This window comes from Palaemon carinicauda, chromosome 40, assembly GCF_036898095.1.
Source record: "Palaemon carinicauda isolate YSFRI2023 chromosome 40, ASM3689809v2, whole genome shotgun sequence".
In the NCBI taxonomy this organism is placed as follows: Eukaryota; Metazoa; Arthropoda; class Malacostraca; order Decapoda; family Palaemonidae; genus Palaemon; species Palaemon carinicauda.
Genome location: NC_090764.1, coordinates 27,029,231 through 27,054,744, shown reverse-complemented (window position 1 = coordinate 27,054,744; position 25,514 = coordinate 27,029,231).

Sequence of the window (25,514 nt, the reverse complement as noted above, 5' to 3'; positions counted from 1 at the left end):
ACGTTAAATTATTTTCCTTGAACCTTTTTTTTCACATCTCAAAAGACTTGATATATATATATATATATATATATATATATATATATATATATATATATATATATATATATATAGAGAGAGAGAGAGAGAGAGAGAGAGAGAGAGAGAGAGAGAGAGAGAGAGAGAGAGAGAGAGAGAGAGATGAATTGCTGTGTCTGAAGCCTTTGTTCTGCAGTGGACTAGCAACAACTGCATTTGCTGTTGTTATATATATATATATATATATATATATATATATATATATATATATATATATATATATATATATACTGTATATATATATATATATATATATATATATATATACAGTATATATATATATATATATATATATATATATATATATATATATATATATATATACTGTATATATATATATATATATATATATATATATATATATATATATATATTATATATATATATATATATATACAGTACTGTATATATATATATATATATATATATATATATGTATATATATATATATATATATATATATATATATATATATATATATATATACTTATTTGTTATGTGCGTGTGAGTGTTTTACAATACCTCACGTATTGTAAAGAATTCCTAACTTCCTCAATTGTGTGACTTTGTGTCATAAGCAGTTGTCTGGCACATGTCCATATGTAAAGCAATGCGCTGCGTATTCTTTGCATTTTTTAAAAAAATTGGTAGCAACTACTGGACACAATAGTAATTTTCATAATTTTCGCAGGATTGAAAATTACCTGAGGTTACCTTAGTCCCAGGGAAGCCTGGGCAGTCTTGCCATTAATGTTAGTGTTTCCCCGTTTACCAAACCATTAAACTATAATGGAGGTATCGGAATTGTTGGTTGATCTCAAGTCTCGTGCCAGATCTATATAGAATTACAGTAACATTCATATCATTCAGTTCGGTGTATATTTGAGAGTTAAAAACAATGTAGCCTTCAAGTTGCATATAATGAGAGAATTACTGGATGAAAAGATCTATAGATAAATAATATTTTTTACTAATTTTGCTGTTACTTTTTGGTGAATAAATTGAGTAGAAAACAACTTATATTCTCCAAATCATTCAAATATACCGAGACTTGTACCCTACATTGCCAGCTAATGGATGGCGTCACGGCAAACACTGGAAATACTGCCTTGATTATGCCTAAGCATATCCTTAATAATTATGTATTCTTTTCACATTTTCTACGATTACTTATAGCCAAATTTATTTTAGCGATTTATTTTGGGTGCTATTTCAACAAGGACAATAAAGTTACATTCTTTGCAATTTCAAAAGCATGTCCCAATTTATTTTGTTTGCTATTTCAACAAGGACAGTAAAGTTACAGCCTTTGCTATTTCAATAACATTAGGTTGTTTACGCTCAGCTAGCGTTTTAGGAAATTTTGAGGTGGCATCGCTGAGTCTGGCAAACAGTCAAAAGTCAAAACAATAGTAACACAGTGTAATGTGAGTATAGTGAGAAACGTCACCCTTAAAGGTGACAATAGAGAAGTCTGGAAGGTTGAGAAAGGTGATTGATAATTTGACTTACAGTAACCGAGTACCTATATCATTTAGTTATGTGGACTATGAATGTGTTCTGTAGTAGGTAGCCAACAGTGAAAATACACGGGGTGTATGTATGTTAGCGGCCACCTGTATGTCTTCTTATGGCTAACTTAGAATACGACAGTGTAAGGCGGGTCGCAGGGGAACCCCCCCCCCCCCCATTAGATAAGAAGGTAAGGAAACGGCTTCTAGGTTAGGTTAGGGAGGAAAGCACAAGTTAGGTTATGTCCATTTTTAATGCTTGAGGAACTGGCCGCTGATATACAAACGCTCCATGCCGTCATTAGAACATTTTATGATTTTTTTTCTCTGTTCTATAAGCGAAGCATATTCAATCCATCACATCAACCAGATCTCGGAGGCATCAATCTAGCTGTCATTCCTGAACCGCGTTTTACCTTCCTCCAGAAGTTCCAGCTCACTTGTGCTGATGAACACCAAGGGTGGTGGGCTATAACATCATATGTATGTCGAGTAAGAAGGATGGGTCAATAATAGAATGGTGCAATATTAATGAAGACATTGAAACTAGCATAATTAAATAGCTCAGTAAAATTATAATTACGGACGGAACAATATTTTGAACAGAAGGAATTGTTTAATTGTAGTAAATAATGTGCTTTCACTAAATTTGTGCTTCATTTCAACTGCTAATAAACCGAGAACCCGTTAGACCATCTAAGAATGGGGATATTTTTTTTTTAGAAATCCAATGAATTTTGCTTCACCGTACGCTTGCTTCGCTCGTTAAAAAAGAAAAAAACATCAAGCTCCTTAGCTAGGGGTACATGCTGAGCTGCACATGCTAACCCCAATTATTATTTCTTAGATAATTAAGTTTTTATTTGCATTGAAAATGAGTCATTTTTGAAGGAAAGAAATTTTTTTTTTCTACAGGAAACACCCGTCTCTTAGTAGAGAAGTCTTTTCCGTCCGGAACTATAATAAAACTGAATAGATCTTTGCAAATACACAATTTTGAGTAGAGTACCATACACTACTGGTGGGAACCTCTATTAACAAAGTTGCAGATTTGAATAAAAATACCCGTTTTGCTCCTTTTGTCATCATAGCACTTATTATAAGAACCTCCTTTCACCTGGTGGTGCAGAAAAACACTGATAGGGACTTTATTATAGATAAGGACGGATAATGCTTTCTTACTAAAAATCAGGTGTATTCTATAGGAAAAAACATCTGATTTATTCGAAACAGACCCTTATTTTTACTGCAAGCAAAAATTAAATTATCTAAGAAATAATAGTAAATGGGGTTAGCGTGCGCAGCTCAGTGTTTACTGCTTGCCAGTACATAAGAGCTATTGGTTTTTCTCTTTTGCGAGTGCACAGCGGTTCGCTCGCACACGGCGTAGCAAAAACTATTTGATTTTTTAAAAAAATAACCATGTTCTAAGACGACCTAACGGGTTTTCGGTTTACTTGCTGTTGAAATGAAGGTCAAATTCAGTGAAAGCACATATTTACTACAGGAAAATCTATTTTTTCTGTTCAAAATGTTGTTCCGTCTGTAACAATTTTATCCTGATGTGTGGTGCTTCTTCCATAAGTTACTTGTTCGAAGAGAATAAAGGGCCCAACTTTTTATATTTTAAACCTCTTTGTTATTTATTACCTTCACCACTGAAATTGGAAGGAGGTTATTGTGTGTTTTTTTTGTTTGTGAACAGTATTCTGGCCACAATTTTAATCGTAGAGTAATGAAACTTGCAGAGATTAACTGTTATGTAAAAAGATGGAAATGATTAAATTTTGGAAGGTCAAAAGTGAAGGTCATGGTCAAGCAAAATGTCCAATTCAGGTAATCAGCCATAAGTTTGGACATCGTTGTCACCGACTTCAAACTTGGTTCGTATTTGTGTATGAAAATCCATGCCATTTAATACATGCTGTGGTTGAAGGTCAAGGTCACTTAAAAAGGCAAATTCTGGTCATCAACCTTATGGCCACAATTTTGATAGTAAAGTAATGAAACTTGCTGGATTTTAAACTTGTGTAAAGAGCTGGAAATGATTAATTGATTTTGGGAAAGGCACACTGGTTTCGAGAAATAAGCTGCTGTGGCAGAGGTCTGCACTCATTGCTTTTCTAGTTTTCAGTAATATATGTAATGTAATCATAGTTCTTATTTTATTGATCATGTTGATAATGAAAGGTTTGGCAGAAATGTGTGTTTGATATTTTAAGTCTGATAATTGGAAATGGAAGCCACGTCCATGTTTCGAACAGATGTTGGAGCGCGAAGCATCAACTCGCCCCTTTGTTAAGTGTGTATTCACTCCTTTAAGTTTGTATAATTGATCATTAGTGCCAGAATACTAGCCCACAGGGCTAACGCGCTTAGCGAAATATGTTCCGCTTGCCCAAACATAGGAGCAGTGAGATGATGTTTAATCGCAAGCAAAGCGAGCATAGCCTACTGCAGAGTAAAAACCAATTAGAATTTTAGTAAGGGTTAACCATCTACCTGCTAGTAAGCAGCGGGGTGAGGGTTAGTAGCTAGCCCTTTCACTCGCACACCTGTGACTGTAACTCGCTTTGCTTTTGGCTCGTATGTAGTGTTACCGCTCTTCCTTCTCACCAAATATTTGGACAGCCATTATTACTAACTTTTTTGCTTTTTCTAATGCAGTTTGTGTGTGTTTACCTTCTTGCCAGCAATCTGTACCTGCGTTGGTCCTGAAGGCCGCTCCTGCGTGATATTTATGTCCTCCATCGAAACTGATCCTTACCGGTTGTGTCCAGCATGTAGAGGTCAACAGTGTGATACCGGTAACACTTAAAATGAATGTCAGGAATGGTCTGCCTCCCTGTGGAAAAGTTTTGGGCGATGGCAGAAGAAGGCTTAAGGAGATTCTTACTCTTCGGGGTCTACTTCGAAGCAGAAGAAACCCAAAACTTCCTTTTCCGCCTCCTGACCTTCCTCCGAAGATCCTGCTTGACCGGTTTCCTCTGGGGAACTGTCGAGCAGTAGCTCAGAACATTTAATTCCTGGATAACCTCGGTCCTCAAAAGACGGTGTTGCATCCCCTAGTGAAGCAACCCCGCCTCTACCCTTGGCCGAGTCCTTGTTACTTCTGTTTGTTCCGTAACTGGAATACAAACCACGCTATTTGATAGGGGTATTACTTTCGCTGTAGCTGAAATGACAAGCCATTAAAATTTAACAAGGGTTTACTACCCACACCGCTAGTTAGCGGGGGTAGGGGAGGGTAGCTTGCTAAAACACCCCCCCCCCTCACACACACCTGTGCTCGAGCTCTCTTTACTTTTGGCTCGGAGTGAGAATGGTTGTTTCCTCTCTCTCTCTCTCTCTCTCCCCTATTTTGGACTGCCATTAATATTTGTCTTTTAGTTACTCTTTCTTATACTTGTAATTATATATATAAACATTCTTAATGTTTATGTATATATATGTGTATAGAAATATAGCAAGTTTCCTTTTCAGTGTTTGTGGTGTGTGTGTGATATACGACAACGACACTTGCGTAGTAGCAGCCCAGCACAGTTCAACTTCGTGGGGAACGGCCTCTCCCTCTCTGGTTCATCGGTCTTCCCATCGGCATATATCCGTTAACTCGGCCACCACAGGGGAATCGTCATCACCTGGACACTCTTCATTCAACTATTGTCTTCGCCTTTTCCTCTTTTCCTACGGGAAACTTGGATTCTGAGCGAAGGGAATGTGGCCTTTTAAAGATTGACTACGGTCTCTCTCTTCTCAAGGTCGTTCACCTTTACTACAACAACGTACTATTGCGAAAGCTCCTTTCCCGTGTGCGAGTTAGGTTGCTCTTCCGTTTGTTTGTCTCAATAGTCTTGCACGTGCGCGCGTGCCCCGATAGTCTTGCGCGCCGACAGTCTTCCGCGCGCCGACAGTCTTCCGCGCGCGCCGACAGTCTTCCGCGCGCGCCGACAGTCTTGTACGCGCGCGTGTCGACAGTCTTGTACGCGCGCGCGTCGACAGTCTTGTACGCGCGCGCGTCGACAGTCTTGTACGCGCGCGCGCCGACAGTCTTGTACGCGCGCGCGCCGACAGTCTTGTACGCGCGCGCGCCGACAGTCTTGTACGCGCGCGCGCCGACAGTCTTGTACGCGCGCGCGCGCTGACGATCCTACGTGCGCGGGTGCCGATGGTCTCCCACGCGCGTCTATGATTTTCCACGCGCTCTTCATAGTCTTGCACGCGCGCGCGGCAACAGTTCCGCGCGCATAGCCGACTTTCTTCCCCGCGTGGGCGCCTAGGGTCTCGCGCATGCGCATCAACAGGTATTGTGCATGTGCGGGCCGACTTTCTTCTGCGCACGGGCGCCGATGGTATCCTGCAAGCGCACCGACGGCCTTACGCAGGGGCTCGCTCCGACGGCCTTCGCGTGTGCGTGCTCCAATAATCTTGAATGCACACACACAGCCTTCCATGCGCTCCGACGGTCTTCTACGGTCTTTTATGTGCGGATGCCGATGGTCTTCCGCACGCACGCGCCAACAACTCCACGTAGTACTCTCATGCACGCGCTAATGCTCCCATACTTGCGCATCCAGTCACGCTTCGGTGCATTCTAGGGAGAATGCACAAAACTACACAGTGCCTTACGGCGCGCCGGCGATCTTCCTCACTTCCCTGCGCCCTCCTTCACAGTTACGGTCCCCGGATTCATACGCCAGCTCTTGCCAAAGATTCAAGGCTCGCAGATCCAAAGCATCAGCATCATCCTGTGTGCCATCGCTCCAGACTCGCCTACACACTCGCGCAATTGTCAGTAAAAAGGAGTAAAACTTTTTGGACAGGTCACCATTGCCCCATTCCTCCCCGCAAGTACATAAACATTGCCACCGGGAAAAGAGGAATAAGGCTCCACAGAAGGATTAAAGATCCCGAAGATTCCATCCAACAAGGGAATCGAATCTGGGAATCCTTGGTCCCGGTCTCTTCTGAAGTTTCTTTTTCCTTGACAGACCAGCGGCAGCAAACAGGAAAGCATCAACAGACTGATCTCTAGATCACTGTTTGCTGATGGCTAGTTCACAGTTTACTGATCGCTAGGTCGCTGATCACCAGAACGCCAATTGCTAGCTCAATGCTGATCTGTCACCTCTAGTCCCTCCAATGACTAACGATCTCCAATTGCTAGCATTTCCAATCATCGATTGCTAGTCAATAACCAGTCATCAGCTTGCTCATCTTTGACCAAACAGGGGGGATCATAATCAGCTGGCTGATCTCGAACTCACCATCGGCGCACAGACCACCGATTCATTGGTCATCGGTTATTAGCCAGCAGTTCGTAACTCGAACTTACTAGTTAACTGCTTCCTGTAGGTTCCTAGATCAGAAGTTATACAACATACTTCTCTCTACTGGCCGTTTGCCATCACGCTAAAGTGATAGGTAAACGTTCGACAACCCTCATCAACGGCTTGCCAACAGGGAACTACTTGCGAGCACTCTCCAACTGCACAGTATCCACGATACCCAATGGTTAACCATTGATTAACATTCCCCAGATTAATTCTATTCTAAGGAATAGCATCAATCCCATCAGGGCGCGTGGTAAGGCTAAACGTGGCCTTCCTTCTAAAGAGATTCTCTCTGAGAAGAATCCTTACACTGGGTATCGCTCCTGTTCCTTTACGAAACGAGTCAAGACTCCAGCGTCGACAATTTTCCATGCAAAGGATCACCAAGGAGCTGTCCCTTTGGGTTGATGTCCACTCCATGTTGGAGTTCGATCGAGGGTTAAGACCTCAGGTCTTCATTTGCACACTGGACTTAAAGGACACTTACTCCCAGGTCCAAACCATCCATCTAGGAAGGTTGGAAGATTCAGTCTAGTCAAACAAGAAACACCAGTTCAAGGCACTGTGCTTCGGTCTTTCCATTACACCCATCCTGGTCTCACAGGATCGGCTTCCGTCTCCGCTCTCTTGGGACGACTGACTGACCTTAGCAGACTCAGTGGCAACCTTGCATTAACACTGGAACTTCTGAAGTCTATTTACCAAGATCCGGTGATCAGGGTAAACCTACGGAATCTTCACTACTTCCCTCCCAGCGGAAGGGTGTATCTGGGAATGATTCTAAACACCAATCTCCACAAAAACCTTCTCAAAACGAGAACGACTTCCATTCCAGGAGACTGGAGTCGGAAAAAGAAGAAAGGAGGGACCATAGTGCTGCACCTCACGACCTCAGCCCTCTGGACAGAGCCCGAAGGTACCTTCCCTTAGATCTCTTAAGAGATGAAGGCCAACTTTCCGGTCCTTCAACAGCCTCATCGGCTCCTAACAGACCACTCAGTGATGTGATGGACGACACACCGCCCACCACATAGAGACTCACATCGACAAGCAAGTATGAACTGGCTTGTAGAATCTTCCCATCTAATAGTATAAACACTAAGATGGGCCAAAGTCCATTCGGTACCACTTTCAGCCCGCTTCACTCCAGACTGGAAGAACAGGCTCGCCGACAATCTGTGCACAGTATCTCAGATAGGTATACCGAATGGACTTTGGATCGCCATGTAGCCAACAAAGTCCCGACTTTACGAGGTCCTCCAATTAGGGGGTCTGTTCACAATGCTCCTGAACCTCAGGCTACCGTTGCTCACCAGCCTTAGACCCCAAGGCGCTCTGGCAACAACGGTGGGTACAACAATGACGTTTACATCTCGTCCCTGTTTTATCTGGAGAAGGGCACTCAACAAGGCTAGAACATCGATCAACCTCTCAAGGACTCTCCTAGCTCCGCTATGGCATTATGCAGAAAGGTCTCCAAACCTTTTGCAGCTCCTGATAGAGCCTCCAAGAGAACCCTCTCCGCATATCAGACAACCCACTTCGACACCTACCACAAGCTATAGCTTTGCTATGAGTGCACGCCTGAAGACTACCCAATACCTCTTTGCGAAGAGGTTGTCTAGATACCTGAGGAGTTCCTCAGCATCAGTCTACCAGGCAGTGTCACGTCTTGTGTGGTTGGCGTCATGGGAAAGTGTGTCTTCTCCCGATACCTCGATTCCAGCAATAGCGGAATCCTCGAGTATATGCAAGAGGAAAAGATCCCCTATTTAGTTTTGACAGGTAAAGATGATCACTTAACCTTGATCCTTCACCTTCATACTGAAAGAAAGGGACACCCTTTCATCGATAGACTTTTCCTAACTCATACGGACTTACTACTTGCCTTTCCCCAGTCGGAATTGAGACCTTCCTCTCAGAACATAGTTCAATCTCCGATCTCTAAAGGGACCTCCTTGTGTTCCACTTCATCAGGCAACAAACTTCCTCCTGATTTAAGAACACAATGTTCCTACACACTCGGACAGCAACCATACGAGTTAAGGAACTTCATGGTCTCTCTTTCGACATCGCCCATTATTGAGAAGGGCGAAAGACAAGGTTCAGTTTCGTCCCTGAGTATGTCACCAGACACAGTCACCAGAGGTGACGGATCCTACACAAGTCTCAACTAGGTAACGGACGATCCAGATCATCCGTTACTGTACCCAGGATAAGGTATGAGACTTTACCTAAAGAAAACGGCAATAGCCTGCCCGGGTCCATCCTCTTGTCAGCACCGAGAAAGACTAGAGGAGGATCACCGAAACATCATCTCGACATGACGACTCAAAGTGTCAGGGGCATAACTATGCCCCTGGTCCTTCTTAGCAGATTACACTGTGACGCAGGTTTTACAAGAAAGTATGTGAATGCTCCAGGTGACTTTCACAACCTTTCTCCTGCAAGACGTGGCCCACAGGAACTCGATACGATCTCTATCGGTCCAGTGGTGGCTGCACAACAGCTGGTTGTATACCTCAAGCTCCTTAAACAAGTAGCAGAAGGTTGAGGGCACTGTTACCCAGTTTTAGTCTGTGTGAATGAAAAGATTTGACTGGCTCTTATTCTTTTCTTCATCCTACCCTCTCGTGGGGAAAGCAGTATCCTGGGTTCTCTGCATAGCTGACCTCAAACCACTGCGGGTAAACCATGCTTCCTTGTGTTCCTAGTATTAAGACTAATAGTGTTACTTCCCCATACCCTGACGATGTGGTATTGGGAAAGTCCTAGGCTACAAGTTTCCATCTAAAGAACTTCAGAACAACTTCCTAGGACGAGTCTCACTTAATACCTTCACCCACAGCTTGCGTAGGCCGCGGTCCTTGTGTAGCAAGGTTCTAGCGAGGTGCAGGGACTCCTTATTTCTTGGGTACTTACACACTCAAATAACGAGCCCCCGGGCAAAGCCAAAGAACGGATTTTGAGCGAAGCGAAAAATCTATTTTTGGGTGAGATGGCCATGTCGTCCTGATAGAAGTTCCTAAAGGGTAGCTTCCTTGGGTATATATGACTACGGTGATATTCCCAGAGAATTTACCTTAAGGTACCCAGAATTCTAACTCCTGGAGCGAATATCCCTAAATAAAAGAACCAGGGATATCGCGAAATATCAGAGGACGTATTCTTGACACGCCACATAGCAATCTGCACCCCGAACAGAATTAATACTTCGAAGGGGTCAATTGGCAAGAAAACGAAAAACGAGAAAGAAAGGAGAGCTGCTCGCAAGGTACTTCTCCTCTCCCGTTTCGTAAGCATGCATTGCTCCGCTCACGGCGCCATCTGTATTCCTTGTAGCGATACACGAGGTGCTACAGATACTGTATGTAGGGAGGGGTCCTACAGCCCTTTTTTAGAGGAAAAAGGAAGGGCGGGTCCATCAGGACGACATGCCATCTCACCCAAAAATAGATTTTTCGCTTCGCTCAAAATCCGTTTTTGGGGCTCAAGCCATGTCGTCCTGATGGAAGTATACCAGAGCATTACTTTATCTGTGGATTCTCAAAACGTGCTGTACTCTCAGAAGGTATTTCCCGGTCAACTAAACCTAGAGACCTAAGATGTTACCGTCATACATCTTTTCATCTAACCATAGACCATGTTAGTGCTTCCTGCCCCTTACAGGGAAGAGTCATACTAGACTCTGGAAAAGTCTCGAAGAGTACATATACCTATGTATGAATAACAGACAAGCCAATATAGTGGTCTCACTCTATATCATGTAAAGCCTAGTTTGTAAAAGAACCACGGAGTCAATATGAAATATCGACCAGTTCCCTGTTCGATTACTGGATTGGACAAAGGTTTATATCCGGGTAGGAGGAAAACTTGCACATCCGCTACCGTCCCCTTAGGGCATGGAGTCCTCCCGCTAGGGGAAAGCATAAACCAATGAAATATGCTTGCATAAAGGAACAATCTATTAGAATTATCCAAGATAAATATACATAGTAAACGTAATGCTAAATCATTTCAAGTAAAATGACACAGGCGAAGGAGACTCAAGGTTCACAAGAACTAGTTTATTGACAATCAATAAAATAACACAGGTTAAACAACAATTATACATATATAAGAGGAGGATAACCAATAAATAAGCATAAGCATGATAGTAAACAGAAAACTTGTTTATCTGAAAGAAAAACATTAGCGCCACTTTTAACATACCGAGGTATCAAAATCATAAAAGTCTGTATTACTAATCGGTCACATTAGCGTTGAAAACGCTCGGCACACATGTCTGCACTTATGCTAGGTTCACCTTTGAATATGGAACAGTCAATGTGGGCACCCTAGTGCCCTAACACTTAGTTTGTAGAACAGTCCGTAACTACACACCCACCCCAGAATTAATCGTCCCAATTAAATTCACTGTTGCTCGCAGAGTTAAACAGGAGGTTTAACGATACTACCCACTGCTACCACAGACCTCTTCAGTTGCTCCACTTGCTTCGCATAGTGACGAAAGAAAACTCTGGAAGACTTCCAGCCAGTGTATGAGCGAAGATGTTCGAAATCCATACTATTGAAGAAATTTAAGGATGAGGCAACTTTCCTCCGATTGTGACCTGCGGGTGTACTGTCTGGATCCGCTCTGCGAATAAAATAGGTGATTTTCGCCCTAAGTTGTTTCAGCGATAAATTTGAGCCTGATGTTTCTCCCCTGAATAGTTGACCACTCCTGAAGTCTGAAGTTCTACGAAAGACCTTTAGGCATTCCACTAGACATAGAGATGCATCTTCTTCCAGAGGGCAGATTCTCCAGGGACCCCACCTGTTGGTGGGTAACTCGTTCTTGGCGAGAAACGTAGGATCCGGAAACAGGTTCAGTTCTCCCCCATCCAAGAACTGAACACGACCCTCCTCCCTCTCGAGAGCTACAATTTCACTAACCCTGGCCCCGGAAGCGAGTGCAAACAGAAAAATAACTTTTTGGGTTAAATCCTTTAAAGCACACTCCTCATTGTTCTACAGCGAAGCGAAATGAAGAACTTTATCCAGAGACCATGAAATGGGCTTCAGAGGTGCTGATGGTCTGAGCCTAACACAGGCTTTCGGAATTTTATTAAAAATGTCGTTAGAGAGGTCGACCTGGAAGGCATATAAAATGGGTCTTGTCAAAGCAGATTTACACGTTGATATTGTGTTGGCTGCTAACCCTTGACCATGGAGGTGGATGAAGAAAGATAAGCAGAAGTCCGTCGAGATCTTTTGTGGATTCTTCGCCTTGACAAAGGCCACCCATTTTCTCCATGATGACTCATATTGCCTTCTAGTGGATTTGCACTTATATTCCTCTAGGAAGTCTATACTGTCTTTCGAAATCCCGAAACGTTTTCTCACTGCTAGGGAGAGAAAATCATGAGCTGCAGGTTCCGGGTTTTCTGTGATGAAGCGCAGACAGTCGACTTCTGAACTCGCTGGGTCAAAACTGGATCTGGTAACGGTAGACACTTTAGCTGTAGTTCCAATGCCAGAGGGAACCACACGCTGTTCGGCCACTTGTGAGCCATTATTGCCGCTACTCCCTTGAAAGATCTCAGTTTGTTGAGGACCCTCAATAGAAGGTTGTGAGGAGGGAACAGGTAAATCCTGGACCATCTGTTCCAGTCGAGGGACATCGCGTCCACTGCTTCCGCCAAGGGATCCTCGTACGGGGACACGTAAAGGGGTAACTTTTTGTTGTCTTTCGTCGCAAAGAGGTCTATCTGCAGTTCTGGTACTTGACTCAAGATCAAGGAGAATGATCCTGCGTCTAGGGACCATTCCGACTCTATCGGTGTGAACCTGGATAGAGCGTCCGCTGTCACGTTGCGGACTCCTTGAAGGTGAACTGCCGACAGGTACCACTTCTTCTTTTCCGCCAGTCGAAAGATGGCCAACATCACCTGGTTGAGTGGTGGTGACCTTGATCCTTGTCGATTCAAGCATCTCACAATCACCTCGCTGTCCAGTACCAACCTTATGTGGATCAAGCGGCGAGGGGAGACTTTCTTCAAGGTAAGGAGTACTGCCATAGCTTCCAGAAAGTTTATGTGAAATCTCTTGAATAGATTGGACCAAGTTCCTTGGGCCTTCTTCTGATGAGAATGACCTCCCCACCCCTCCTTCGAGGCGTCTGTATGAATAGTCATCGAGGGGGGAGGTGACTGGAGAAGCACCGACTTCTTTAGTTGCCTGACTCGGGACCAAGGCCTGAGAAGCGTACGTAGACGAAGCGGTACTGGCCTTATCAGATCTCTTCGCGCGTTTGATGCATAACTTCTCCAAACTCCGGTTGCATCCTTTATTTGTGCTCTTAGCACAGGGTCTGTTACTGAGGCAAACTGGGGAGAACCCAGCACTCTCTCCTGTTCGCATCTTGATATTTTTTCGGAATCCAGAGGTCCCTTGACAGAACCAGCTATCTCCTTCCTCTTCTTCGCCGGGATGGAGAGTTGGTATGACCCTACGTCCCAGTGGATTCCCAGCCACTGGAACTTTTGAGATGGAGAAAGCCGAGACTTTTTTCTGTTGATCTTGAAGCCTAGATGCTCTAGGAACTGGATCACCTGTAGGGAAGCTTGCAAACATTCTGTCTTGGATGCTGCCCACACCAGCCAGTCGTCCAGGTAGGCTACCACCTGGATTCCCTTTAGGCGTAATTGTTTGAGAGCTGCGCTCGCAAGCTTCGTGAAGATCCTTGGGGCTATGTTTAGCCCGAATGGCATGGCTCTGAAGGAGTAGAGTCTTCGATGTAGCTTGAACCCTAGGTAGGGGAGAGTTGACGATTGATTGGAACATGCCAATAGGCGTCTGACAAATCTATGGAGACGGTATATGCCCTCTTGGGCAGTAAGGTCCTTATGTGTTGCAGTGTTAGCATCTTGAACTTGCAGTTCACTATGAACTTGTTGAGTGGCGACAAGTCCAGAATGACTCTGAGTTTTTCTGAGTCCTTCTTGGGAACACAAAACAGCCTCCCTTGGAATTTGATGGACTTTACCCTTCGGATTACTCTTTTCTCCAAGAGTTCTTGAATGTACTCCTCCAGAACGGGGGTGGAGTGTTGGAAAAATCGTGGGCACGGGGGTGGAGTGCTGTACCAGCTCCAACCCAGTCCATTCTTGAGTAGGCTGTGGGCCCAGAGATCGAAGGTCCAACGATCCCGAAAAATCTGAAGTCTCCCTCCTACCGGTATCATTTCACTTTGGCTGCTGTTGCCCTGAGGTCTTGCCTCCTTGACCGCAACCACCCCTGAATCCCCTCCCCCTTGAGGGGCGTCTAGATGAACCTCTGGCTGCTCCTCTAGGCTTTGCTCGAAAGGTAGTTGACTGCCCTTCGAACGCTGGGTTAAATGCCGGAGACTTCGTAGTCACGGCTTGGGGTACCCACTGGTACGTGGCCGGGGTTTGTGCCACTATCTGGGGCACTGTAGGCAAAGGAAGTTGTTGCTGCTGCTGTCTGAATGGCTTGGCTGGCCGAGAGGGTAGCCTAGTCTTCTTAGTCTTCCTCTTTGGTTGGGGACCCTCATCCGGGGAAGACTTTCTCTTGAGAGATAGGCCCCACTTCTGGAGAAGGTTTCTATTCTTCGTGGCGGCTTTATCTACAACCTCCTTGACCGCTTCACTAGGGAAGAGGTCTTTGCCCCAAATGCTGGAGGAGATTAGTTTCCTTGGCTTGTGCCTCACCGCAGCCGAGGCGAACACGAACTCCCTACAAGCCCTCCTAGCTTTGACGAAGCTATAAAGGTCCTTCGTCACTGTGGCTAGGTGTGTCTTAGCCACTACCATAAACATTTCATGGACCTTGGGGTCACTTGCCATTGTCTCCAGAGTCGTTTGATGAGACATTCAGGCAGCAAGTCTTTTTTTTGTCTCAAGCTCCCTACGCAAAAGAAAGTCAGACAGCTTCGGGAGGTTCTCACCGAACTGACGTCCGGCAATATCGGCCTCCAACTTCCCGACTGAGAAGGTAAGATGGACGTCCTTCCAGTCTTTGTGGTCCATGGGTAAGGCCAAAGATAGAGGTTTACACTCCTCCAAAGAGGGGCATGGGTTACCTGCCTCGATCGCTTTCAGCACGGCCGTAAACCCTTTCTGCATAAAGGGGAAGGCTCTAGAAGGAGAGGACACAAAGGAAGGGTGCTTCTTACTTAAAGCAGGTACCTTTGAGTTTGTGAAGCCCCTCTCTTTCATCGAGCTTGACAACAAAGCTTGAGCCTTAGCATGGTCAAAAACTATGACCTCCTTCGGCTCCGTTTCTTCTTTTGAGGCTGGTTCCTTCCTTAGACGGACATAAGTCCAGATACGACTCCTTGCTGGGCCAGAATTCCACCTCCTGAAGGGGGACTGAGCCCAACTTCTCCGAAATGACGATCTTTCCCGTCGTCATAGGCATGTGCTCGGCATACCTCCAAGGGTTGGCATCTGAGCACAAGGGAAGGTCTTTCACGCTGAGCTTCTTCTGGGGCCCACGTGATGCTGCAAGTCTCCGCATCTCCAACTTCATTGCAGCAGCCTTCTCATTATTTTCCTTCTGCATCTGTTGGATCATCCCAACGATGGAAGAAAGGGTCTTTCCCAGCTCCTCTGGGAGAGAGGACGATGTTGAGGGAATAGGTTCAGGGGCCTGAACCGGAGTAGCCGACACCTCGTCGAATTCTTCCTCCTCATTGTCTGGAGCCTGCTCCTCTTCCTGCTCTTCTGCCAGAAGGTCTTTTTCCAAGCACTCGGACACCTCCGACATCCTATCGTCCAATTGGATGTCCTGCAGGGCGTCCGCGACTTCAGCATCCACCGGGATCTGAACTAACGGTATCTCCGCTTGAGGCTGGGGAATCACTGCATCTGCTGATGCCTTGGGGAAAAGGTAAGCCCTCATCTTCTCACTTGGAAGATAGGGACCAGAAGTGTTCTTCTGAAAGCCCCTTACCCAGGTACGAAGCTTCTCCCTTGCTGCGTCCCTTGACTCCACCGTCTTAGGGGAATCAAATGCCTCAGTAATCAGGTTTGTGCATACGGTACATACCTGCGGGTCCCAATACCGGAGATCACCTTTGGAGACTGCGCATGCTGCGTGCCTCCTACACAAGTCATGTCCGCAGAAGTTCTTGCTGCGGACGTTGCAGAAAACGCTTCCACACTTCGGATGGTCCTCCTGTAAAGAGAAGAAAATTCCATGAGTATCAAGTGAACTACGTATCACTGGATATACATAGCTTAGAGTAACTAAACTAGAAAGGAAAGACACACACTTGTATTTCCTGCCCAGTCAATTGCTGTAACCTTCCAGATAATAAAATTGTATGGTTATTCTATACTAGAGTGACCAATAAATAATTTCCAGAGGAAAACGGTGTAGCTCACACCAAAATAAGTAATTTTAAAATACTGGATAGTAGAAAAGAAAGAACTCACTTTCTTTATCTGTATTGTTTCACCAAAGGGCTGTACAAGACAACACAAGAGTGTTAGAAAAACTTAGTGTTGTAACATATACTATACTATGGTTTTCTCCCTGCAGTATATTCTATACTGAAAAATACTGGCTACTTTTAGACTATAAGGTGGAAGAACGCTGGTTCAAATGCGTGTGCCGGCCGGCCACTAAACAAGATAGCACCCGGCTGCCGGCCGCCAAACGTAGCGGCCGGCAGAACATTGGTGTGTTTCTATTGCCGGCCGGCAGAACATTGGTGTGTTTCTATTGCCGGCCGGCAACTAAACAACGATAGCACCCGGCTGCCGGCCACTAATCGTAGCGGCCGACAGAACTATGGGGTGATGATATAGCCGGCTGGCAAAAGTATACAACCAATGCCGGCCGGCAGCAAAAGAACCAGAGAACTTCCAACTGCCCGGCTGCCGGCCACATAGGCCAGCAGTTGGGCTAGGGTACAAACACTAGAAGAAAAAACAGAATGGATGCCGGGATAAGAGACTGTACTGCCTCATAGCCCGACTACCCGAAAGAGTGCACATAAGGAAGGGGAGAATATAACTTCAGGCTTCCTTGATCAATGCCATCTGGCTCTACAGACAAACATGGATGAGAGACCAAGGGAGGTCCGGGGAGCACTCAAAGCAGAAGACCCTTGCCGGCCGGCAAGGGACTGAGTCGACTCCACATCCTAACCTATACTAGGTACAGATGTAGAATGACGGACAGGGATGCAATGGCTAGGCCATCCCTAAGGAAAGAGGGGGAAGGGGGAAAGAGGGTCCTGCCAACCTTGCTCTAATAATGAATCACCCGCAGCCAAGAAAACTCATCTTAGCCTAGGGGAGATCCGAGGAGGAAGGCCGGCAGTACTTGCCAACTCCCTCGGAACCAAAGCAAGGAAGGCGTTGTTATTCATAGAAAAGGAGGATCTCATCCTCCACACCGAGAACAACAACACTGGACTAGTCTACTAGATCACAAAAAGAAGGAATCATCTCGTACAGAAACCATTGAAAGTGAACTAAGGAGGCTAAGCCTCCTATGTCTGCTGTCAGCCTAGCAAGGGAATCTCAACCACAATGCTAGACAGAAACAGACTCAGACTAAGAACTCTGACGTCCTGCCCCTTCCTGAACCCAGACTTACTGGAAACAGGAAAGAACAGAAACACCCTAATATAGTGTATCTAAAGTCAATTCAGATAAACCATTAGGGTTAAGCCCAAGGCTTAAGCAGAGGGAAAGGGATTGCACACATTCTCCGAGGAGAAGAGAGCAACCGGGGAGTGTGAGAAAGTATACTAGGGCCCCATAAACAACTAGCCTAGGCGCGAAGAGAATCGATTACCTAAATCACCGAAACTCACTTGTATACTATCTTGGAAGAAAATCAACATAATCTTAAATGTATAAAACTGCCTAAAGCTTCAATAACATTTTAAAACACTCGGAAATCTGAATATCATGCAGGAAAGTACTAGGGCCAAACGACTAGGCTACAAGGTCTAGCGTAGGCCGGAATCGGCAAATAATTCGCCAAAACGAAAATACTAAAAGCATCATATAAAGAAATCCTATGTAAAGCTGAATAGCTAAAATTATTAAAGCGAAACAGCCGGGAACGTCGCTCTGGCTAACTAAATGACTCATGCATGGCAAGCGACAGCGTCCAGGACGCCTCCGGTAGGCAACAGCTCTTGTAACGAAGATATCACTATCAAATTATTTTAAATTCACCAAGAACTTACATTTATACATAAAAGAGATAATACTCAACTTATCAGAGGCAGAAGAAGTTGGAGAAAGGATTATAATGCTGAAAATAATCCAAGAATTGCGAGATAACACAGGGAAAACACCGAGTTGTTGAGCTACGCAAAAAGGAATGCAGATGGCGCCGTGAGCGGCGCAATGCACGCTTACGAAACGGGAGAGGAGAGGTACCTTGCGAGCGGCTCTCCTTTCTTTCTCGTTTTTCGTTTTCTTGACAATTGACCCCTTTGAAGTGTTAATTCTGTTCGGGGTGCAGATTGCTATGTGGCGTGTCAAGAATACGTCCTCTGATATTTCGCGATATCCCTGGTTCTTTTATTTAGGGATATTCGCTCCAGGAGTTAGAATTCTGGGTACCTTAAGGTAAATTCTCTGGGAATATCACCGTAGTCATATACAGTGATACCTCTGGATACGAAAGTTTCTGCTTACGAAAAATTCAGGATGCGAAAAGTGATTCGAAGATTTTTATGCCCCAGGATACGGATAAAATTTCAGGATACGAAAACCTTACGAGATCCCAACTCTTCGCCGAGAGTAATTTTAAAAAGCGCGCGCCGCCTGACTTTGAACTTGGGTAGACTCACTTACAGCCTCCCGCTCACCCATTGGTTATCTCCCTACTCAGACGCTAGCTGACGCCATAAGATCCTGCTTTCCTATTGGTCGGCAACTATCCCAGCTTGCCTACGCACGGGCGTTCATCTCTCTCTCTCTCTCTTTTCGTTCCGACCGCGGTATCGTTAACAGACATTGTTTGCTTTCGCTTGTTTGACTTAGTGTTAATATACAGTACATTCGTACGCCACGTGTTATCGTTAATAAACATTTGTTACTGTGCACTGTACTGTATTAGTGTTTACTATACATAGACTGTATATAACGTTACGTAGTGTATTATATTACGTTTGCCTAACGCATTTTAGAAATGTGTTGAAAAGTAGGCAGAAACAAGCTTCAATGGATAGTTTCTTATTAAAGAGGCCAGCGGTATTAGTAGGCCAAGACGAAGGTGAAAGTGAAGAAAAGAAACAGAAAAGAGGAAGGGATGAAGAATTAGAAGGTGAAAGTAAAGAAAAGAAACAGAAAAAAGAAAGTGATGAAGAAGTAGAAGAGATTTAGAAAATAAGAAAAACGTAAAGTTATAAAAAAGCAAAAAAAAAAAAAAATTCAATTTTAAGTTTTATTTACCGTTAAGTGTTAAAGTAATTTTTTCTTTCATTTTATAGTTTTCCATACGTAATGTTAAGTGTTAATTATTTCTTCCATTTTTTTATTTCTTAAAGTTTAAGTGTTAATGTGTTAAGTGTGTAAATTACTGTACGTAGTCTGTCACTTGTTACGTAGTGTATTATATTACGTTTGCCTAATGCCTTTTAGAAATGTGTTGAAAAGTAGGCAGAAACAAGCTTCAATGGATAGTTTCTTATTAAAGAGGCCAGCGGTATTAGTAGGCCAAGACGAAGGTGAAAGTGAAGAAAAGAAACAGAAAAGAGGAAGGGATGAAGAATTAGAAGGTGAAAGTAAAGAAAAGAAACAGAAAAAAGAAAGTGATGAAGAAGTAGAAGAGATTTAGAAAATAAGAAAAACGTAAAGTTATAAAAGAGCAAAAAAAAAAAAAATTCAATTTTAAGTTTTATGTTACCGTTAAGTGTTAAAGTAATTTTTTCTTTCATTTTATAGTTTTCCATACATAATGTTAAGTGTTAATTATTTCTTCCATTTTTTTATTTCGTAAAGTTTAAGTGTTAATGTGTTAAGTGTTTAAATTACTGTACGTAGTCTGTCACTTGTTACGTTTTCTGCCTTATGCCATCCTCCTCTGCCGCGACTTCGCTATCGGACATCGTCTCAATCAAAAGGTAAGTTTCAACTTTTTTGTTACACTAATTAACTGTAACCTTTTTTTCAGAGTGTACAGGTATCAATCATTAATTTAGGTGTACGTACAGGTAACAATACACCTTCACTGATCTAAATGCTTTACGTACATACAGTACCGTAACTTTTATACAGTAGTAAAGAAAACGGACCGTTTTCTTTGGGCTTAGGGGGGATAACTTGGCTATAACTATATTATTGAATAATCTCATAGTGGTTTCTGGAATGGATTAGGCTGTTTTTAACGGTTGTGTTAATTATTGAATGATATAAATGGCTACATTGCATGTTTATTACTACAGTTTAGCGTGTTTATGAAAGAAAGGGTGACTTTTTATAAGGCTTGGAACGGATTAGGCTATTTACATGTAAAACACGACTCAGGATACGAAAATATCAGGATACGAAACCGCATCCTGAACGGATTAATTTCATATCCTGAGGCATCACTGTATACCCAAGGAAGCTACCCTTTAGGAACTTCCATCAGGACGACATGGCTTGAGCCCAAAAAGCCAGACTGGCAGGGACGTCCACCCTTCCTAATGGATGAGTCACCTCTATTAAATAGCGTGGTTTGTATTCCAGTTACGGAACAAATGACAAATTCGTAGCTAATTTGTATTTTTCCTAACTAAACAAACCTTAGGTATTTAATCAAACTTACACGCCAGCCTTATCCCCCTTGAAGTCCTACCTCCAAGCAAAGTGAGCTCAAGCACAGGTGTGTGCGAGGGGGGGGGGTTAGCAAGCTACCTTCCCTACCTCCACTAACTAGCAGTGTGGGTAGTAAACCCTTGTTAAATTTTAATGGCTCGTCATTTCAGCTACGCCGAAAGTAATACCCCTATTAAATAGCTAAGGTTTGTATAGTTAGGAAAAATACAAATTATCTACGAATTTGTCATTTGTTCCGTAACCGAAATACAAACCACGCTATTTACATTGGGTTTACTTTCGGCGTAGCTGAAATTGACGAGCCAATAGATTTTAACGAGGGTTAACTACCCCCGCACTAGTTAGCGGGGGTAGGGGAAGGGGTAGCTTGCTACCCCTCCCCCCCACACACCGGTGATTTGCTTCACTTCACTTTTGGCTCCGGCGATGAACAGACGTGTCTGTTCATCGTCCTCGTTTGACAGCCTTAATCTTTTTTTGCTTTTCCTCAGCTTGTGTGTGTTTGAGGTTGGCCTCGCCCTTGGATGTCCTCCATGCGCAAGTGCCCTGGTATTGCCGGTCGCCCTTGCGGTACTTTCATGTCTGCGGTGGATACGGATCCTCACACCCTTTGCCAGCAGTGTCGAGGCCGACGGTGTGACAGAGAAAATACTTGTAGTGAGTGTAGGGAGTGGTCTGCCTCCCAGTGGGAGAGGTTTGGCCGCTGGCGTAAGAAGTCCAAGAGAGACATTTCTCCTTCTGGGGTTGCCTTGAAGGAGGAAGGCTCTCGGGACTCTTCTTCCGCCGCCCAAACTTCCTCCGAAGCTCCCCCTCGTCTGGCTCCTAAGGAGAGACTGCCGAGTGGGACCGCAGGCCCTAGTTCTGTTTCCCGACCTTCAGCTGGGGGAGAGGGTGTCGCCTCCCATAGCGGGGCGGCTCCCCCTCCTCCTCCGGGGGAGGTTTTTGATAATGATCCTGTGTCTCATGATGATCTTTTTCAGCTTTGGGCTTCCTTGGGGCTGAAGGGCCTGCCCTCCAAGGAAGCCCTGTTTGACCTTGTCCAGTTGGGGGCCGCTGTTAAGCAGTCGCCGGTGATAGCAGAGGTAAATCCTCTGTCTATCGTCGACGTCGTGGTGGCAGAGGCTTCCGACGGGTCTGGGCAAACCTCTGCGGTTCCTGATGTGGATGATGTTGCTGAAGGCTCTCCTCCCCCTTCCGTACATCCTTCGAAGGGGGAAGGGAGTCCCACGGGCTCTTCTGCTGCCAAGCCTCCCTCTCGGGGGAGCGCTCTGACTGAGACTCCCCTTCGGAGGACTGATGATCCTGACGACCCCCCTCGTGGCCGCCTTCGCCGTAAGGCTCACCGTCCGCTGCGCCGCAAGGGCCTCCCGTCTCCCTATAAGGGTGCTAAGAGGCGCCTTTTTGAATCTTCGCCTCCTTCCTCTGAGGAGGACTCTCCTCGCCGTAAGTAGCCTGCAGCTCCAGTTTCCTTAGACCTCTCCGGGGATCGCTCTCGTTCTCCAACGCCTTCCAGACCTTCGCTTCTGGTGAAGATGGACAGCAGTCTGACCTCGTCATCCGACGGGCAACGGTCCCTTCGGGGCAAAGGGTTGCCTCCCACGATGTGGATGCTTCCCTTGCGCGTCAGGGTTCCCCTGCGCGCCCTTCTGCAGTGTTAGCGCACAAGCGCTCTCCTGCTCGTCAGCGTTCTCCTGATCACCAACACTCTTCTGTTCGCCAGCGCTCTCCTGAGGACATCGAACATCCTGCTGTTCCTGTTGTGCGCCCAGCGCGCCATCGGTCTCCTGAGTGCACTAGATCTCCTGCCCGTCAGAGCTCACCTGCGCTCCCAGTTCCTGACACGCGCCCTGTGCGCCCACGCGACCTAGAACTTCGGTTCAGGTCTTGGACAAGGACTCTTCTTCTCCTCGCCCTCGCGATCCTGCTCGTCAGCCTGTTCCAGCGCAGCAACGCTCGCGGTCTCCAACGCGTACTTCCAAGGTTCCTGTACGCCCTCGCACCCATGCACCTCCTGTTCCTGAGCCCGTTCGTGAACGTTCGCCTTTGCGCACCGCGCCGGCAGCTCCCGCACAGGATTCCACGCGTCGCCGTCCTGCTCGTCAGCGATCCACAGCACGCCAGCGATCACAGACGCGTCAACATTCACCTGCTCGTCAGCGATCTCCTGCGCGTCAACGGTCCCCAGCGCGTCAGCGATCCCCTGAACATCGGCGATCTCCTGACCGCCCGTGTGACTCATCGCCTGCGCGCAAGCGCTCTCCTACGCGTCGGCGCCCAGAGGATCTGGAGAGACGTGGGTCTCCTTCTACCAGCTCGCCCACGCGCGGTCGCTCGCCTGCGCGTACTACGCGCCATCGCTCGCCAACGTGCCACCATGCGCCAACGCGCCATCGCTCGCCTACGCGCCAGCGTTCACCAACACGCCATCGATCGCCTGCTCGCCATCGCTCTCCCTCGCGTTACAGGTCCCCTGGACACCATCGACAGCGGTTGTCGGAGTGATCTCGTTCGCCCACGCGCCAACGCGTTCCCTCGCCAACGCGCTCATTGCCAGCTCGCCCACGCGCTCGCTCGTCCGCGCGCTCACTCGCCTGCCTGCCCGCCCGCGCGACCGTTCGCCCGCGCTCGATTGTCTCCGCGCGATTGCGTGCCCGCGCTTCAACAGCCTATCGCGCGCGACTCCTTAGTTTCGCCTACGCACGAGCGTCAGCATGACCCCCGTTCGCGTCGGGTTCCGCAGCTCGCGACAGCAGCAGGGACGCGTGTCGCCAGACCGCAATCAGGATCGCCTCCGCCTAAACGCAGGTCTCTTTTTCAGGATAGGGAAGGCCCATCGGAGAGGTCAGAGCAACTTTCTTCCCCTTTTTCCTTACAGGCAGGTCCAGTGGTGTCCACTCCAAAAAGATCCCCCGATCCCCTTCCCTCCAGCGGGAATTTCAGACTCTGTGTCGGTGTCGTGGCAGTCTTGGTTTGGTCCTCTGATGCGGGCATTAGTGAAGGCTATGAAGCCGGCACTCGCTGATCAAGGACACAAGCCAACGGCGGCCTCGCCTCCGCTGAAGAGAAGGAGAGGAGTGGACTTCGTGGTGACTTCTGCCAGGGAGAAGTTGGTTCCTAAGAGGTCCGTCAGGAAGGCTCCGTCCCCTTCGCAGGCGTTTTCTCCTTCTCCCGAGGACGAGGCTTTTCCGTCCTCAGGAGAATCCAGCGAGGTAGCGGTCTCCACCTCGACACCAAGGGGGGAGTCGTCTCCTCGTGGAGGGGAATCGTCTCGCGTGGAAGGCGCCTTCCAGACCTCTTTGTTGGGGTCGTGTATCCCGCCCAGGAGGGAACCCAAGGACTCCAAGATGATTCCGAAGTCTTCTTCTAGAATTCGTCAGGATCCAGCTGCACCCCGGGAGAACGTCCACGCATCTCCCCAGGAAGAGATTCCGGGGACAGGAGACTTAGCTGCCAGTCCACAGGGAGGAGACCAGCAAGAGTCTGAGCATGCCTTCTGGCAGGTTCTGAGCCTGATGAGACAGCTCAACGGGTTCATGGACCCTGTGATCGCCCCCCCGTGAAGGCAAGGACACGGTCCTGGATCAGGTGTATGGAACTGGGAACCCCCTCAAGGCCAGCGCGGCTTTGCCCTGGTCCCAGGGGCTGAAGAGTGCCAGAGCCAGGGCCAATGCTCAACTCGTGGTTCTCGCTTCCTCTAGTCGTTCCTCTGCCGGGAACAAACTCCTCCCACCTCCTCGTCTCCAGCAGAGGAGGTATTTTGAGATCATGGGGGAGTCTAGCCTCGCTCTTCCCCTCCATCATTCGGTAGAAGAGCTCGCTAAGGGAGTTCCCCTTGAGAAGCTCTCCGCCCGGCAGGTGACGTTCTCGGCGTCGGAGATCCTGAGCCATGAGAAGGTCGCGAAGTGCGCCATGCAGGCCACTTCGTGACTGGATATCTGGCTAGGTTCTCTGGCATCCTATTGCGCTCCGAGGATCTGTCTAAGGAGACCAATAGGAAGGCCCTGGAGACCTTCCTCCTCTCGGGCACTCGCTCCATCGAGTTCCTGGCACATCAGGTTACCAACCTATGGGCCAACTCGGTGTTGAAGCGCCGTGATGCGGTGACCGAGAAGATCCATCCGAAGGTCCCTGCCGTGGATGTCTGCAGGCTCAGGCACGCTTCCCTCCTTGGGGGGAATCTGTTCGAGCCTCAAGACATGGAACGTACAGCTGAGAGGTGGAGGAAGTCTAGCCAAGACTCCCTCCTCCAAAGGGGCCTTGCATCTTGGCCCTACAAGCCTCCAGCTCCGCAGCAACAGCAGCAGCAGCCTCGCCAGACACCAAAGCAGGCGCCAGCAGCTAAGAAAGTGGTGTCTAAGCCCCAGCCCTTTCCTGCCAAGGACAAGAGGGGCGGTAAGTCCTCCAGGGGAGGGAAGACTCCTAGAGGGAGCGGCCGCGGCCGCAAGCGCTAGGAGTGGCAGTCCCCCCGCGTGTCCACCTGTGGGGGGATGCCTTCAAAGTTGCATGCACAGGTGGCAGCAACATGGGGCCGATGCTTGGACGGTTTCCGTGATCCCATTCACGACATCTCAACCTCCCCTGACAGCGAATCCAGTGTCGTTGAGCTCCTATGCCATGGGATCGGTAAAGGGGCTGGCCCTTCGGGCAGAAGTCGAGACCATGCTCAAGAAGGATGCTCTTCAGGAGGTCGTCGACGGCTCCCCAGGCTTCTTCAGTCGACTCTTTCTTGTAAAGAAGGCGTCTGGAGGCTGGAGACCTGTCATCGACCTCTCAGCTCTGAACAAGTTTGTCAA